Raw genomic sequence first — 14,945 nt, forward strand, 5'->3', positions numbered from 1 at the left:
CAGCACGACATAAGTGGCTGTGACAATGTCTGAAATGGTGCTGACTCCCAGAAGGAATTCAAAATGTAAGGAATGGTAGCTATTTCCTGTAGCAAGAAATCTACATGGGTGAGAAAAAAACACACAAACAAAAATACACTTTATGAAGGACATGAAACCTACACACCATCCGGGAAGCAGTAATTGTAGAAAACACACATACCTCAAGGTCACAAGCAGTCGCTCCTCAGGGGAAATGCAGCGCCGCATGTTTGTGTCCTGGTAGGTGATTCCTGTACGAATCTGCTCAAGCAGAATATCAAAAGTGGCCAAAACGACCGAAATTTCTCTGGGTGACTCCGGAGGTCATCATAGAGGGTATGAAAGTGCCCTTTGGAGGTGCGCTGTGCCACAAGAGGATGAACCCAAATCCTCCCTCTTCTCCGCGTTTGATCCTGGAGCATGGGACGGCGCTCGCCAAATCGCCGAGAAACCAACATCGCTAGCAGCACACGGGCCAACTGAGTCAACGGCATAATTTGGCAGAGACTACAACAAGCCAAGGAACACTGAAAGCGACCAAAAGTATTTTGCACGCTGCAAATAGGATGAGAACATGTGCTCACATCAAGCATGTGTTTGTGAAGGGTGCCTTTTTGTAGGCTGGCCTCTCCATAACGCCACCCTCCGTTGTTTTTACGTGCGTGAAAAACGCATGCCATACGCGCGTAAAAAATGCAGCAACGCGCCAGAAATGGATGACATGCAAAACGCACATGCTCGTGTGAATCCGGCCTAAATGTGATATTACACGGCCCGACGTGGGCCATGTAAACGAGCGCCTATTAACGAGACAGCACGTTGATCGGTGCTTGTTTGCTCCTTTCACAAGGAGCTAGTATGGGGATGAGTGCTCGTTACTCAGATCGCTCGTCCCCATACATTATCATGTCGGCAGCATGTCTCCCTGTTAACAATGATAATAGTTTCGGAATTTAAAACGATGCAATCAGCCGATAAACAAGCATTTGCTCGTTCTGTGAACGCTTGTTTGCCCGATAATTGGCCAGTGTAAAAGGGCCTTTAGCTGCAATTAGTTTGGCGCAGACAAGATTGGGGTGCGGAATGTAAGGGATCCCCTGGTTTTCATCCTTAACCCCTGCAGGGAGATATGGATGTTGCTTCAGGAGTATCTCAAGGTCGCGGTCCCCAGAATTGGTGGCAGTGGCACTGCTGGAGCAGTGGCATAGTCATTAACGAAGCTGGGATTTGTCACCAGGAGAGCAGACAGGATGCGGCAAGGCGAGGGATGAGACAGAAGTGTAGTCAGGAGACTGTCGGGGGTCAGAACAGGAGAAGAACCAGTACTAGGTGTAATATTCAGAGGGCAAGGCTAAACTAGACCAAGGTCTGAAACAAACAGTAGTAAATAGCAAGGAACAGAAACAGGAGCCAGGAAAGGTATATACCTTAATCACCAGGCAATAAGTGTTAGAGCTGGCTGAGTTTAAAGAGGACCTGTCATAGTTTTTTATTTTTTAAAGCCACATAGCTCTCATTATTTCAGGCATTCTCCTGATTCCAGTACTGTAAAAAAAAGTATTTGGGCCCCTGTTGTCCCGCAACGGCCCCTGCATCGTTTTGGCACCAAATATGCTAATTGGGATCAAAGGTACAGAGAGAAGAAGACCTCATCTCTCCTCAGTAAGCGTTGTCTCCTGCATCACTGTGGCGCTGTCCAAACAGAGTAGACAGCCTCACAGCGATGCAGAAGACCTGCTGATCTTGCAACATTTACCGAATGCTGGCGATGATGGTGGCAGCGTCTGTAATGACTGTTTTACGGAGGCTGGCCTTGTGACATTAGGTAAATCCTGGGGAGGTATGTAACAGTATACTAACCTTAAAGCGCTGGTAGTAATGTGAACTGTAATCAGCACATCAGTCTTATGCCTCTGGAGGAGTTCAGCTCCTAAGTCCTCTCCCACTGATTTGTCCATTAAAGTGCCTGTATAAGTAGATATACTTTTCTGACTTTAAATAGTCCGTGCCCTACGGAAGTTTTCAGGACAGGCCTATAGGAAAAGTTACAATAAATATAACAATATCCTATGTGATCTAGAGGTTATTAACAAATAAGTTTTCCGCATTGGGGTTACAGGCTGTGCCTACAGTAAACAATAAGATCTCCCTTGCATAAATCCAATGCAGATATATCCATACCTGTGTAGGGAATACAGTTGTAATTCTGACTTACCTTCCTGTTTCTATGAGAGTACGAATGTAGCCATCTTTATCTTGCCTTTGATAACTTGCTGCAGCGTGATATCACACAACAAAAGCCATTGAAAAGTAATTGAAAAAGTCAAAATAAAGGATCTTGCCACTGTGTATTTAATGCGTTAAAAGTCAAGATGAAGATGGCTACATCTGTATGCACATACCTGCAGAGGATGCATCACAGGGAGACATTGCGTACTGTGTCTGTGTAGTTCGAATTTGCAGCAATTCTCGATGTTCGTTTTATCATGGCCTAATTTCTTGGGATATTCCTGGTGGAGACCAACTTAGTAGATGTTCTACTATGCTCTCTAGTACTGTTTTGCAACTGCACCTCTAGTTAACCAAAGAAGATAAAGTAATGTAGATATTACTTGAATTAATGTAGGGCATATTTACATATGTTGATATATTGTGGAGAAACATAAAAAAGGGACTTTGTTTCTATGGTATTTACAATTCTAAAAATCTTCACATAATTTTTTTTACACAGAAGCTTGTTAAGAGCTGTAGAACACTCAAATATTATTTCATAAATTTTAATTGGAATTCCCCAAAATATAACATCAAACAGATGCTGCAGTTTCAATCGCAAATAATTCTACCGGGACATAGTTAGTTTCTATCACAGCCAAATGAGGGCTTTAAAGAGGCTCTGTCACCAGTTTATAACTGGCCTATCTTCTAATAGGCGCTTTAATGTAGATAAGTAATGTGTTGTATTTTTTAAAAAAACTTTTATTTTTGACAAAGTTATGAGCATTTTAAGTGTTATGCAAATTTGTTCCTAATGCCCAAGTGGACGTTTTTGTTACTCTTAACCAAGTGGGCGTAGTAAAGAGAAGTGTATGACGCTAACCAATTAGTGTCATACACTTCTCTCCATTCATGTCCAGCTTAATCCACAGCACAGCTGTGGATTAAGCTGGACATGAATGGAGAAGTGTATGATTCTGTGTAGAGTCCATGGCCGCGGACTGCAAGGATTACTAACGCCCCGACGGCTACAGCCATGGATCTGTGAGCGCTGGCTCGCATCTTCTTCCCAAAAGACGCCAGCACACGAGCGCACGTGTGCACCCTACGGGACACATGGGAATCATCATCATCAATTAGCCCATGATTCCCCGGGACTATAAGAAGGGCCCTACCCCTTTGCTCATTGCCTGAGCGTTGTTAGTATTCCCATGTCAGCCTTGCAAGGATCTCTTTAGAAAAACTACCTCGACTAACAGCATACCGGCTACTGAAAGTGCACACTCCAAAAATACGATCAGGGCAATTCCAAAGGGAGAATTTTTTAAATTAAGACAAAATTGCTTGACTTTCTCTACCTTCAAACAACGTGCAGCAGAACTTAAAACCAGATTACAGGTAAGAAATTACTCTAATCGCAACATCAAAGAGGCCTATAATGTGGCCCTAAGAACCAACCGTGATGATTTACTTATTCCTAAGAAGACAAAACCCAAGAAAGATAATAATACAACACCAGAACCCCCTACTCAACCGAGATTTATTACGAACTATCATGCAGATTGGGATATTATGAGGCAGATCATGAATAAACACTGGCATGTCCTTAAATCTGATCCTAACCTCAATCTGATCTTGGGAGAGAGAGCCCTATCAGGGTACCGCAAGGGAACTAGTATATCAAACCTTCCAGTTGCGAGCCATTTCACACGAGGTGATGTCACCAAGAAAACCAAAAATAATGGGTTTTTCCCATGCAAAATATGCAAAGCGTGAAGAGTTCTGATTACAATCAAACAGTTTATTGATGGTTATGGTGCACCGTACAATATCAGAGATCACTTGAACTGTACCTCCGAAGCAGTTGTGTACTGCCTTGAATGCCCCTGTGCTTTGAAGTACGTGGGCAAAACAACTAGAGCACTCAAAATCCGTATTGGAGAGCACATTAGGACGATGATAAAAATGAGAAGGAGTGGAAGCTCCAAAAGAAACTTTTTACTCCCACTCCAATTGCAAGACATTTCAGGGAGAGACATAATTTAGATTGGCTTGCTCTGAAGGGATGGGCGATTTGTAAGGTCCACATGGGCATCAGGGGTGGTCATTTGGATGAGGCCCTACTGAAGAGAGAAAGTGAGTGGATCTTCCGGATAAACTCGGTTAAACCCTTTGGCCTAAGCGACAACTTCAATTTTGGTTGTTTTCTTTGATCCTATCAAGGATTTCTCATTTCAAAAGATCTGATTGATAGTTATGGAGTAACATCTTCCAAATTATCTGGATTAAATTTGATGCCCATTTTGGTTATCATTTTTGTATTATTTAATATTTCATAATACGTATAGTAAATACCATTTAAGTGAGATTCATTTTTAGGAACCGTCTTTGCAGATCTGGTACTAGTCATATGTACCGATCCTGCTTCATTAATTTTTGCCAAATTATAGTTTCTTTTCCTACTCATCATAATTTGATATACACTGGAAGTCAATATAATGAATAAAGCGTCTCTCTGAATGAATGGCACTGTAATGTTTGTCTGAATTGATCAATGTTATATAATGTAAATGAACTTATGTGCTGTATTATTCAAGGACTCTCCGGTAATCTTTTTATGTTCATCATTATAGTTATTATATTTCTATTTCCTCATCCATAGATAATTCCTAAATTTATTCAGTTAGTATTATACTTTTCTTCCATTTTTTCTTTATGATTGTACATTTTCTTAGATCTGGCTATGTTATTTCAACATTAATACATTCCTGGACTCAGCCGGAAATTTCATGATGCATTGCAACTATGTATCCAGACTTCAACTGTTTTGATTGGTTTTCATTCCTGTCAATCAGGATTTTTTATCTATTTCTGGTCTGTTTGTCCGGCCGCCATCACCCCTGGAAGAAGCCGGAAGTCCCGGCGATACGCGCGTCGAGTGTTTTAACACAATATCAATATTACATGAATTTTCACTACTCCGTACTATGCAACATAGCCTATCACCTTGTCTTATAGGCAGAATATCTGCCACAGTTAGGGACCACAGACTGCTGTGACCGCACACTGATTGAGCGGCCAGTCGTTCAATTCCTGTGTGAACGGAGGGACCGCGCTTGGCTGTATGAGACGTGCCGAAGCACTTAAACAGCTGATCGCGGCTCACCTCTCATTCTCTCTGCTTGCCGACTTTGACATTGCGCGGCATCATAATTTAGCTATACCGTGCTTGCCCTTTTATTATTCCCTCTGAATGCAGCGTTGTGTCACTATCATTGATACAACAGGTTCCTCGGCCGCTGGGCTTTCTATTACAGCCCGGTGAAGGAACATCCAGTATAGAGCACAATTAGTTTTTTCTGCATTTGTTCTAATCAATAGTTATTATCTATAATGGTATTGAGGAAACATATGTAAATTATATGTAGGAAATAAAGGGAAACGTTGATCCAGCGCAGTGAAGTTTAAAATGAAACTTGAGCTTCAATTTTATTCTGAAATCTTAAAACAGGGAATAGCTTCCAGTTACCAGGAGATATATTCTGAATGTTGCCTACGCGTTTCAGACATGTACTACGTCCTTCCTCATGGCTTGTCAATAGAGGAATACTACTGCCTGGAGGCTTATATCCGGTAATCACAGGTGAGGTGGATTGCGATTCAGCTTGTTTGTGCTGAAACGCAAACAGAAGTACAACAGATAACATCCATTGTCTAGGACCATAACGATGTGTGCCGAAGCTACATGGTGAGTAACTTTAATTTGTCATTAGAATATAATATCTGTCAAACTATATTCACTGCAGTAGCTGAGAAACAAATGGAAGGTTGTAATATATAATTATTGGATGATCGGATACAAGCCTCGTGGTGAACATATATTCAAATCCTGATGATAAAGATATACATGGAGCTGTGCAAAGTCATTTTGTGATTTATACTAAATGTGAATTTAAGAACAATTCAATGTCTGGACTTGACAGCAGAGAAAATAATCATAACTAAACAATGCCCTATTTAGGAATAATTGCACTTTAGCAGATATACAAAGGCAGTGTGTAAATGGATATAGTCAGTGAATTATCATTATTATAAAGGATGATGGGAATTGAGAAATTGCTATTAGAATGACCCTTGGGATAATGGTTGTCCTTTATAATTTCAAATCCATTCTCCTGTGTAAGAACCTGTATGATTATATGAAAGATATACGAGGATAAGCAGTGTTAGGTGTTGGATTTTTGTATAAACATTATACACTTGTCAGGATAACTTGGATTTTGTAGATGACCTCTAGTGTCTTATGACTAGTAGTGGAACATAAGTTCTTTTCTAAGATTTAGACCCTTAGGGAATCTCGTATTTAAAGTGTAGATCCAATACGCTTCTCGTGCGAGAATTTTGTGTTTGATGTCACCTCCTGGAATAGAAATGGTGACACCCTCTATTGCATAGCACTTAAATGTAGAGACTGATCTATTATGTTGTATTATAAAATGCTTGGCAGCATTGGAAATATTTGTAAGATTTTGATTTCTTATATAGCTAAGGTGTTCCAAAATTCTGGTTTTAAATTTTCTGCTGCTGTATCCTACATATAATTAATTGCACATGGTGCATTCGATAATGTAAACCACTGCCACACTATTGCAATTGATGTATGATTGTATTGGAAACGTGTTGGTTTCATCTGAATCTCAAAATAATTTAGTGGGTTTGGCATAGGAACAGATTTTACCACACCTGTAAAAGTCTTCTTTTAGCCCTATTTGTTCCAAAATGTACCGTAAACCTATTTCAGGTAATACCATACTTCACGCCACAAGTAGCCATTCTGAAGAAACAATTTCATCTATCCCGGTTGGTGAAATGTACAGAGCTAATAGGATCTGCTGTACTGACAATAGTTATAAAGCAGAACAGAAATTTGTAACAGACTTCGCAAAGGGGGATATCCTAATTGGTCCTTAAAAAGAGCGACTTCAATAGTTGCAAATAAACCCCGTGATTTTCCTTTGTTTAAACCTAAACCTCCAATTAGTCAGGATCAACAGAAAACGACTTTGATCTTTCAGTACAATAATCAGTTTCATGAAATTAAAAATATCATCTTGAAATACTTACCTATTCTAATGGAAGATGACTCATTTGAAACCATTCTTAGAAATGGTTGTCGCATAGTACCACGCAAAGCACCATCATTGGGTGACTCACTTTCCCCTTCCATGTTCTCCTCTAATGAAACCAAAATGACATGGCTCCATCACAAGGGCTTTTACAGGTTTGGTTCTAGCCTATGTAACATCTGTTCCTATGCCAATCCCACTAAAGTATTTCGAGATTCAGATGAAACCAACACGTTTCCAATAAAATCATACATCAATTGCAATAGTGTGGCAGTGGTTTACATTATCGAATGCACCATGTGCAATTAATTATATGTAGGATGCAGCAGCAGAAAATGTAAAACCAGAATTTTGGAACACCTTAGCTATATTAGAAATCAAAATCTTCCAAATATTTCCAATGCTGCCAAGCATTTTATAATACAACATAATAGATCAGTCTCTACATTTAAGTGCTATGCAATAGAGGGTGTCACCATTTCTATTCCAGGAGGTGACATCAAACACAAAATTCTCGCACGAGAAGCGTATTGGATTTACACTTTAAATACGAGATTCCCTAAGGGTCTAAACCTTAGAAAAGAACTTATGTTCCACTACTAGTCATAAGGCACTATAGGTCATTTACAAAATCCATGTTATCCTGACAAGTGTATAATGTTTATACGAAAATCCAACACCTAACACTGCTTATCCTCGTATATCTTTCATATAATCATACAGGTTCTTACACAGGAGAATGGATTTGCAATTATAAAGGACAACCATTATCCCAAGGGTCATTCTAATAGCAATTTCTCAATTCCCATCATCCTTTATAATAATGATAATTCACTGACTATATCCATTTACACACTGCCTTTGTCTATCTGCTAAAGTGCAATTATTCCTAAATAGGGCATTGTTTAGTTATGATTATTTTCTCTGCTGTCAAGTCCAGACATTGAATTGTTCTTCAATTCACATTTAGTATAAATCACAAAATGACTTTGCACAGCTCCATGTATATCTTTATCATCAGGATTTGAATATATGTTCACCACGAGGCTTGTATCCGATCATCCAATAATTATATATTACAGCCTTCCATTTGTTTCTCAGCTACTGCAGTGAATATAGTTTAACAGATATTATATTCTAATGACAAATTATAGTTACTCACCATGTAGCTTCGGCACACATCTTATGGTCCTAGACAATGGATGTTATCTGTTGTACTTCTGTTTGCGTTTCAGCACAAACAAGCTGAACCGCAATCCACCTAACCTGTGATTATCGGATATAAGCCTCCAGGCAGTAGTATTCCTCTACTGACAAGCAATGAGGAAGGACGTAGTACATGTCTGAAACGCGTAGGCAACATTCAGAATATATCTCCTTGCACATGGAAGCTATTCCCTGTTTTAAGATTCAGAATAAAATTGAAACTCAAGTTTCATTTTAAACTTCACTGCGCTGGATCACCATTTCCCTTTCTTTCCTACTTTATTGCCGTGTGCTGTTGCGGAAATCCTGGCGCTGTCTGCGGTTGAAACCTGCTAAATGGTGAGCTGGAGGATTCCGCCTTAAATTCTATGTGTCTGCAGGGACCATGCTGGGCTGTGTTGGATGTGTCACTACACTCGGACAGCTGACCGTGGTTTAGCTCCTATTCACACATCTTTGCAGACCTGATCTCGCGCAGCATCGCAATCCAGCTGTGCCGTTCTGTGCTTACGCATACAAACTGCATGCAGTTTTTCAGTGCGCTTTCCTTGATCCGACAGGTTCCCCCACAGTTGGGCTTTATTTATAGCTCGCCAAGGAATCTAAAGTACAACTATAATTACATACGTGTCCTCTGCAATTGTTTCAAAATACTAGTCATCATTACAATCGCAACTGAGGGCAATTCCACAGCCCTTAGGGTGTTTTATCATGTCGCTATTTCAGTCAGCCCATATTTATCATGGGTTACTTTTATATTGATAGGGTTTCAGCAGACTAGTCCTGTTTACAAGGTCAGGTCAAACCCACTATATAACCACATCAGTTATTTGCCCGGTGTAGGCTAGGATACTTAATTTTCTTTTCACGGAGTACGATTATTCTAGACACAATTTGTCTTTAGTGCATTGGCATTACATAACCATCATGTAACATTGTTCCTTTTTACTCAACTATCTATCAATAAAATATTTGGTATTTTTCCATTCTTTAAATTCCATTACATCACACTACTCTTCCCAAACCCTTTCCTGTAACTTTACATAATTTGGAAAACACCTGTTGGGGGATGTAGTTACCAAAATGGGGTCATCTTTAGGTGGTTTCCACTGTACTGATACCTTTGGTCAATGCAAAATAGTGTCCGAAAACTATTCTTGTAATATCTCCAATCCAAAATCCAAATTGCGCTCCTTCCGTTTAGAGCCTTGCTGTGTGTCCAACTAGCAGTTTACGACCACATATGGGTTATTGCTGTACTCGGGAGAAAATTCTTTACAAACATTGAGGTGCTTTTTCCCTATAGCACAAACCTGTGTGGTCAAAATGCTCACTATACCCCAGATCAATTCCTCAAGGTACGTAGTTTACCAAAAGGAGTCACCTTTCAGGGGTTTTCACTGTACTGGTACCTCAGGGGCTCTGTAAAGGCAACATGGCACCGAGGAATCAATACAGAAAATCTGCTTTCCAAAAGCCAAATGGTGCTCCTTCCATTCTGAGCCCAGCCATGTATCCAAACAGCAGTTTATGACCACATATGGGGTATTTCCCTACTCTGGAGAAGTTGCTTTACAAATGTTGGGGTGCCTTTTTTCCTTTAATTGTTGTGAAAATGAAAAATTTGGAGCTAAAGCTATGTCTTATTGGAAAAAATGTATTATTTATTTTCACTGCCCAATTATAATAACATCTATGAAACTCCTGTGGGGTAAATGCTCACTACACCCCTAGATGAATTCCTCAAAGGGTGCAGTTTGCCAAATGGAGTAACTTTTGGAGAGTTTCCACTGTACTGGTACCTTAGGGGCTTCGAAATTGCGACATGATGCTGAGAAACCAATCCAGTAAAATCTGCACTCCAAAAGCCATATGGCGCTCCTTCCCTTCTGAGCCCTACCGTGTGCCCAAACAGCAGTTTATGACCACAAATGGGGTATTTCCCTACTCTGGAGAAGTTGCTTTACAAATGTTGGGCATTTTATTTTTTGAGAAAATGAAAAATGTTGCGCTAAACCTACATGTTATTGGAAAAATGAAAAAAATAAATATTTTCACTTCCCCATTCTAATAAAATCTATGAAACACCTGTGGAGTTTAAATACTCACTTCACCTCTATATGAATTCCTTGAGTATGTGGTTTCCAAAATGGGGTCATTTTTGGGGTGTTTCCTTTGTATTGGCACCAATGGACCTCTTCTAACCCAACATGGTGGCTAAAATATATGCTAATAAAAAGAAGGCCCCAAAATCTACTAGGTGCTCCTTTGTTTCTGAGACCTGTGTTTGTGTCCAGTAACACATTAGGGCCAAGTGTGGGATATTTCTAAAAACTGCAGAATCTGGGCAAAAAATATTGAGTTTCGTTTTTCTGTTAACACTTGCTGTGTTACAGGAAAAAATATAGGACCCTCAAAGCCACATTAGAACTGAACTGGACCCTATAAAAATAGGCTTATGAAATCTTCTTAAAAAATTTGAGAAATTGCTGCTAAACCTATAAGCCATGTAACGTCCTAGAAAAATAAAAGGATGTTCAATAAACGACGCCAACATAAAGTAAACATATGGAAATTGTTAACCAGTAACTATTTTGTGTGATATTACTATCTGTCTTACAAGCAGATACATTTAAATTGAAAAAAATGCAAATTTTTGCTACATTTTAAAAAATGTTGGTGTATTTTGTGGCAAAATCTCTGTGATTTGCTTATTACTTTACTAATGATTATTTGATATATGCTGTGCAATGTATACGAAAACGATATATTGTTCAGAGATGCTTTTGCCATGGGACATCTTGTTCTTCCTTTGTTTGCTTGTTTGTAACATTTGCAAAATAAAAATAGATATTTAAAAAAAAAAAAACATAAGCAATGAATTTATCTACCAAATTTTACCCTTGACATGAAGTACAATTTGTCCCAGGAAAACATTCTCAGAAACACTTGGATAGGTGAAAGCATTCCAAAGTTACTAACACATAAAGTGACAGACGTCAGATTTAAAAATGGGGCTCTGTCAGTCCAAAAGTGGCTGCGTTGGGAAGGGGTTAAAAACACTTGCAACAATAAAATAAAAGAACACTTTGAAAATCAGCTCCAAAAATGCCTGGATACAAAGGAGGTTTTCTCTTGACATCAGCCTCAAATTTGTAAGTCTAAACATATGTGAACATGGTCATAGTGTAACTATAATTAGTAATCACATGATCAGGACCGATTTCCATGTTTCTTAAAAACAACAGAGAAAGAAAAATTTGGGAATTCAAGCTGATGATAAAATTTCAGTCATTGATACAAGGCCTCAATCTAACACCTGGATTTATGAGCCACTACGTGGACACACTTCACATCCCCCATCAGACTGACTCCAGATGCCTTAACTCCTAAGTCATCACCTCTATAACCTCAGTTTTATTCCCCCGGGTTATCTTAATGATGTATCACCTCATGTACTAATTGTCTTTGTGTAACATCTTAAATGTTGTGCTTTTTTTTCTCAGTCATTCATTTGTAAATTGCCTGACGAAGGAGCCTCTGTGCTCTGAAAGCTTACATATAGAACTTTTATGGTTAGCCAATATAGGTATCATACCTACTATACTTTTGTCTTTTTTGACACAAAAGTATTTGACATTGCAGATTTTTTCTGGCTAACACGGTACTACACTATTTTTTACTGTACTTCGTGAAAATGGAGGATACCCCATTGTACCGAACATAGATGGATCTTAAAAACCTACTGAAGAAACTGGCACAACTGAATAGGGACATATTCTTCCTAACCAGATACAAAAAGGAGAATCTTATCCCTAAAGGCCTCATGATCAGGAATCCAACTGAATATACCGACAACACTCACTTTTCACAGAAACTTTGATACAGATCATCTGAAAGACTGCAGAACCACTTTATTGGATTTTTTTTACAAGAAGAGAACCATCCAAAATAAGATTAATTCCCTAAATGATACAATGCAAGGCGAAACGTGAGTCGGGGTGTTTGGTCGTGGTCTGTGGTTTGTCTTATTAAGGGGCAAACATGCAAAATACGGGTTGGTATTTGACATGATTTTGGATCTTTGATCGTGGTTTCACCTCTTTAGCTATACTCCCTATTCAGTGTTTATGTATCTATATAATGGTAATTTAATAGATGTCTTTTGTATAGTGTCTGTCTATATATTATACCGCCCTATCACATGTATATTTAATGTGATGCATTATGATCCCTCATACCACTACCACATTTTTTATTATGTGTTGTTTTTATATTTTGTGTGATGGTCTACATGTGTTTTTATTATATATTGTAATAAAGATATTTTTTGATATATTGTCTAGTGTTACGCCTCATTCACACGACAGGGTCCGAGTGTCGGCCGATAAAATCGTCCGTTTTGGGACGTTTTTCCCGGCCGCTTTGCATCCGTTTTGCATCCGTTCCGGGCCATGTTGCCGTTTTTAATGGCCGATTTTGACCCATTTTGCATCCGTTTTTTTCCCTGTCCGTTTTAAAATCGGATGAATTTCATTTAAATTTGTTGACACACACAGCCCTTTGTAGATAATGCCACACAGCCACCTGTAGGTAATGCCACCCAGCCCCCTGTTGGTAATGCCACCCAGCCCCCTGCAGGTTATGCCACCCAGCCCCCTGCAGGTAATGCCACCCAGCCCCCTGCAGGTAATGCCACCCAGCCCCCTATAGGTAATGCCACCCTGCCCCCTATTGGTAATGCCACCCTGCCCCCTGTAGGTAATGCCACCCTGCCCCTTGTAGGTAATGCCACCCTGCCCCTTGTAGGTAATGCCACCCAGCTCCCTGTTGGTAATGCCACCCAGCTCCCTGTTGGTAATGCCACCCTGCCCCTTGTAGGTAATGCCACCCTGCCACTTGTAGGTAATGCCACCCTGTCCTATGTAGGTAATGCCACCCAGCTCCCTGTTGGTAATGCCACCCTGCCCCTTGTAGGTAATGCCACCATGCCCCTTGTAGGTAATGCCACCCTGCCCCTTGTAGGTAATGCCACCTAGCTCCCTGTTGGTAATGCCACCCAGCCCTCTGTAGGTGATGCCACCCAGCCCCCTGTAGGTGATGCCACCAAGTCTCCTGTAGGTGATGCCACCAAGTCCCCTGTAGGTGATGCCACCAAGTCCCCTGTAGGTGATGCCACACAGCCCCCTGTAGGTTGCACCCATCCCCCCCCCCACATTCCAGGAGAAGTCACTGACTTCAATGTCCATATATGGACAGTGTAGTCACTGACTTCTCCTGGAGAGGAATTCCCTGCCACAGGTCAGGAGTTCCGCTTCAGAAGTGAGTGACGTCACTGTGTCCATATATGGACAGTGTAGTCACTCACTTCTCCTGTAGCGGAATCCCCGGCCATAGAGTCGGGGATTCCGCTTCAGAAGTGAGGGACATCGCTGTGTCCATATATGGACAGTGTAGTCACTCACTTCTCCTGTAGCGGAATCCCCGGCCATAGAGTCGGGGATTCCGCTGCAGAAGTGAGTGACATCGCTGTGTCCATATATGGACAATGTAGTCACTCACTTCTCCTGTAGCGGAATCCCCGGCCATAGAGTCGGGGATACCGCTGCAGAAGTGAGTGACATCGCTGTGTCCATATATGGACAGTGTAGTCACTCACTTCTCCTGTAGCGGAATCCCCGGCCATAGAGTCGGGGATTCCGCTGCAGAAGCGAGTGACATCGCTGTGTCCATAAATGAACAGTGTAGTCACTCACTTCTCCTGTAGCGGAATCCCCAGCGATAGAGTCGGGGATTCCGCTGCAGAAGTGAGTGACATCGCTGTGTCCATATATGGACAGTGTAGTCACGCACTTCTCCTGTAGCGGAATCCCCAATCCCCGGCCGGGGATTGGGGATTCCGACTCCTACAGGGAGCAAAAAAAGACCCTCCTCCTCCTCCTCACATGCACTCTGCACTGTGAGGAGGAGGAGAGAGAGCGCGCGAGCGACGGAATACATGGCCGTCACTCGGGACACATTCCGGTAATGGCCGTGTATTACCCGGCCCCATAGACTTCTATGGGAGCCGGGCGGCCGGGTAAACGGACAAAAATAGGGCATGTCCCATTTTTTGACGGCCAGGTCAAAAAATCGGTCATGTGAATAGCTCCATTAGGGGTCTATTGTTCCTAATGCAGCCGGGTGACGGACGATTTATGAACGGCCGTCACCCGGCTGGGAAACCCTGTCGTGTGAATAAGGGCTTATTGTTATGAATCGGCGTGGGGAGACGACAGGTGAGCCCTAATCTACCCGCAAGTCAGTCCCTGCCTACTTGCACGGCCCGTCCTAAGTGACGGCGTACAACTGGGCGACTGTCCCTACGCTCAATAAGTG

The sequence above is a fragment of the Rhinoderma darwinii genome, chromosome 1 (genome assembly GCF_050947455.1).
Source record: "Rhinoderma darwinii isolate aRhiDar2 chromosome 1, aRhiDar2.hap1, whole genome shotgun sequence".
Lineage (NCBI taxonomy): Eukaryota > Metazoa > Chordata > Amphibia > Anura > Rhinodermatidae > Rhinoderma > Rhinoderma darwinii.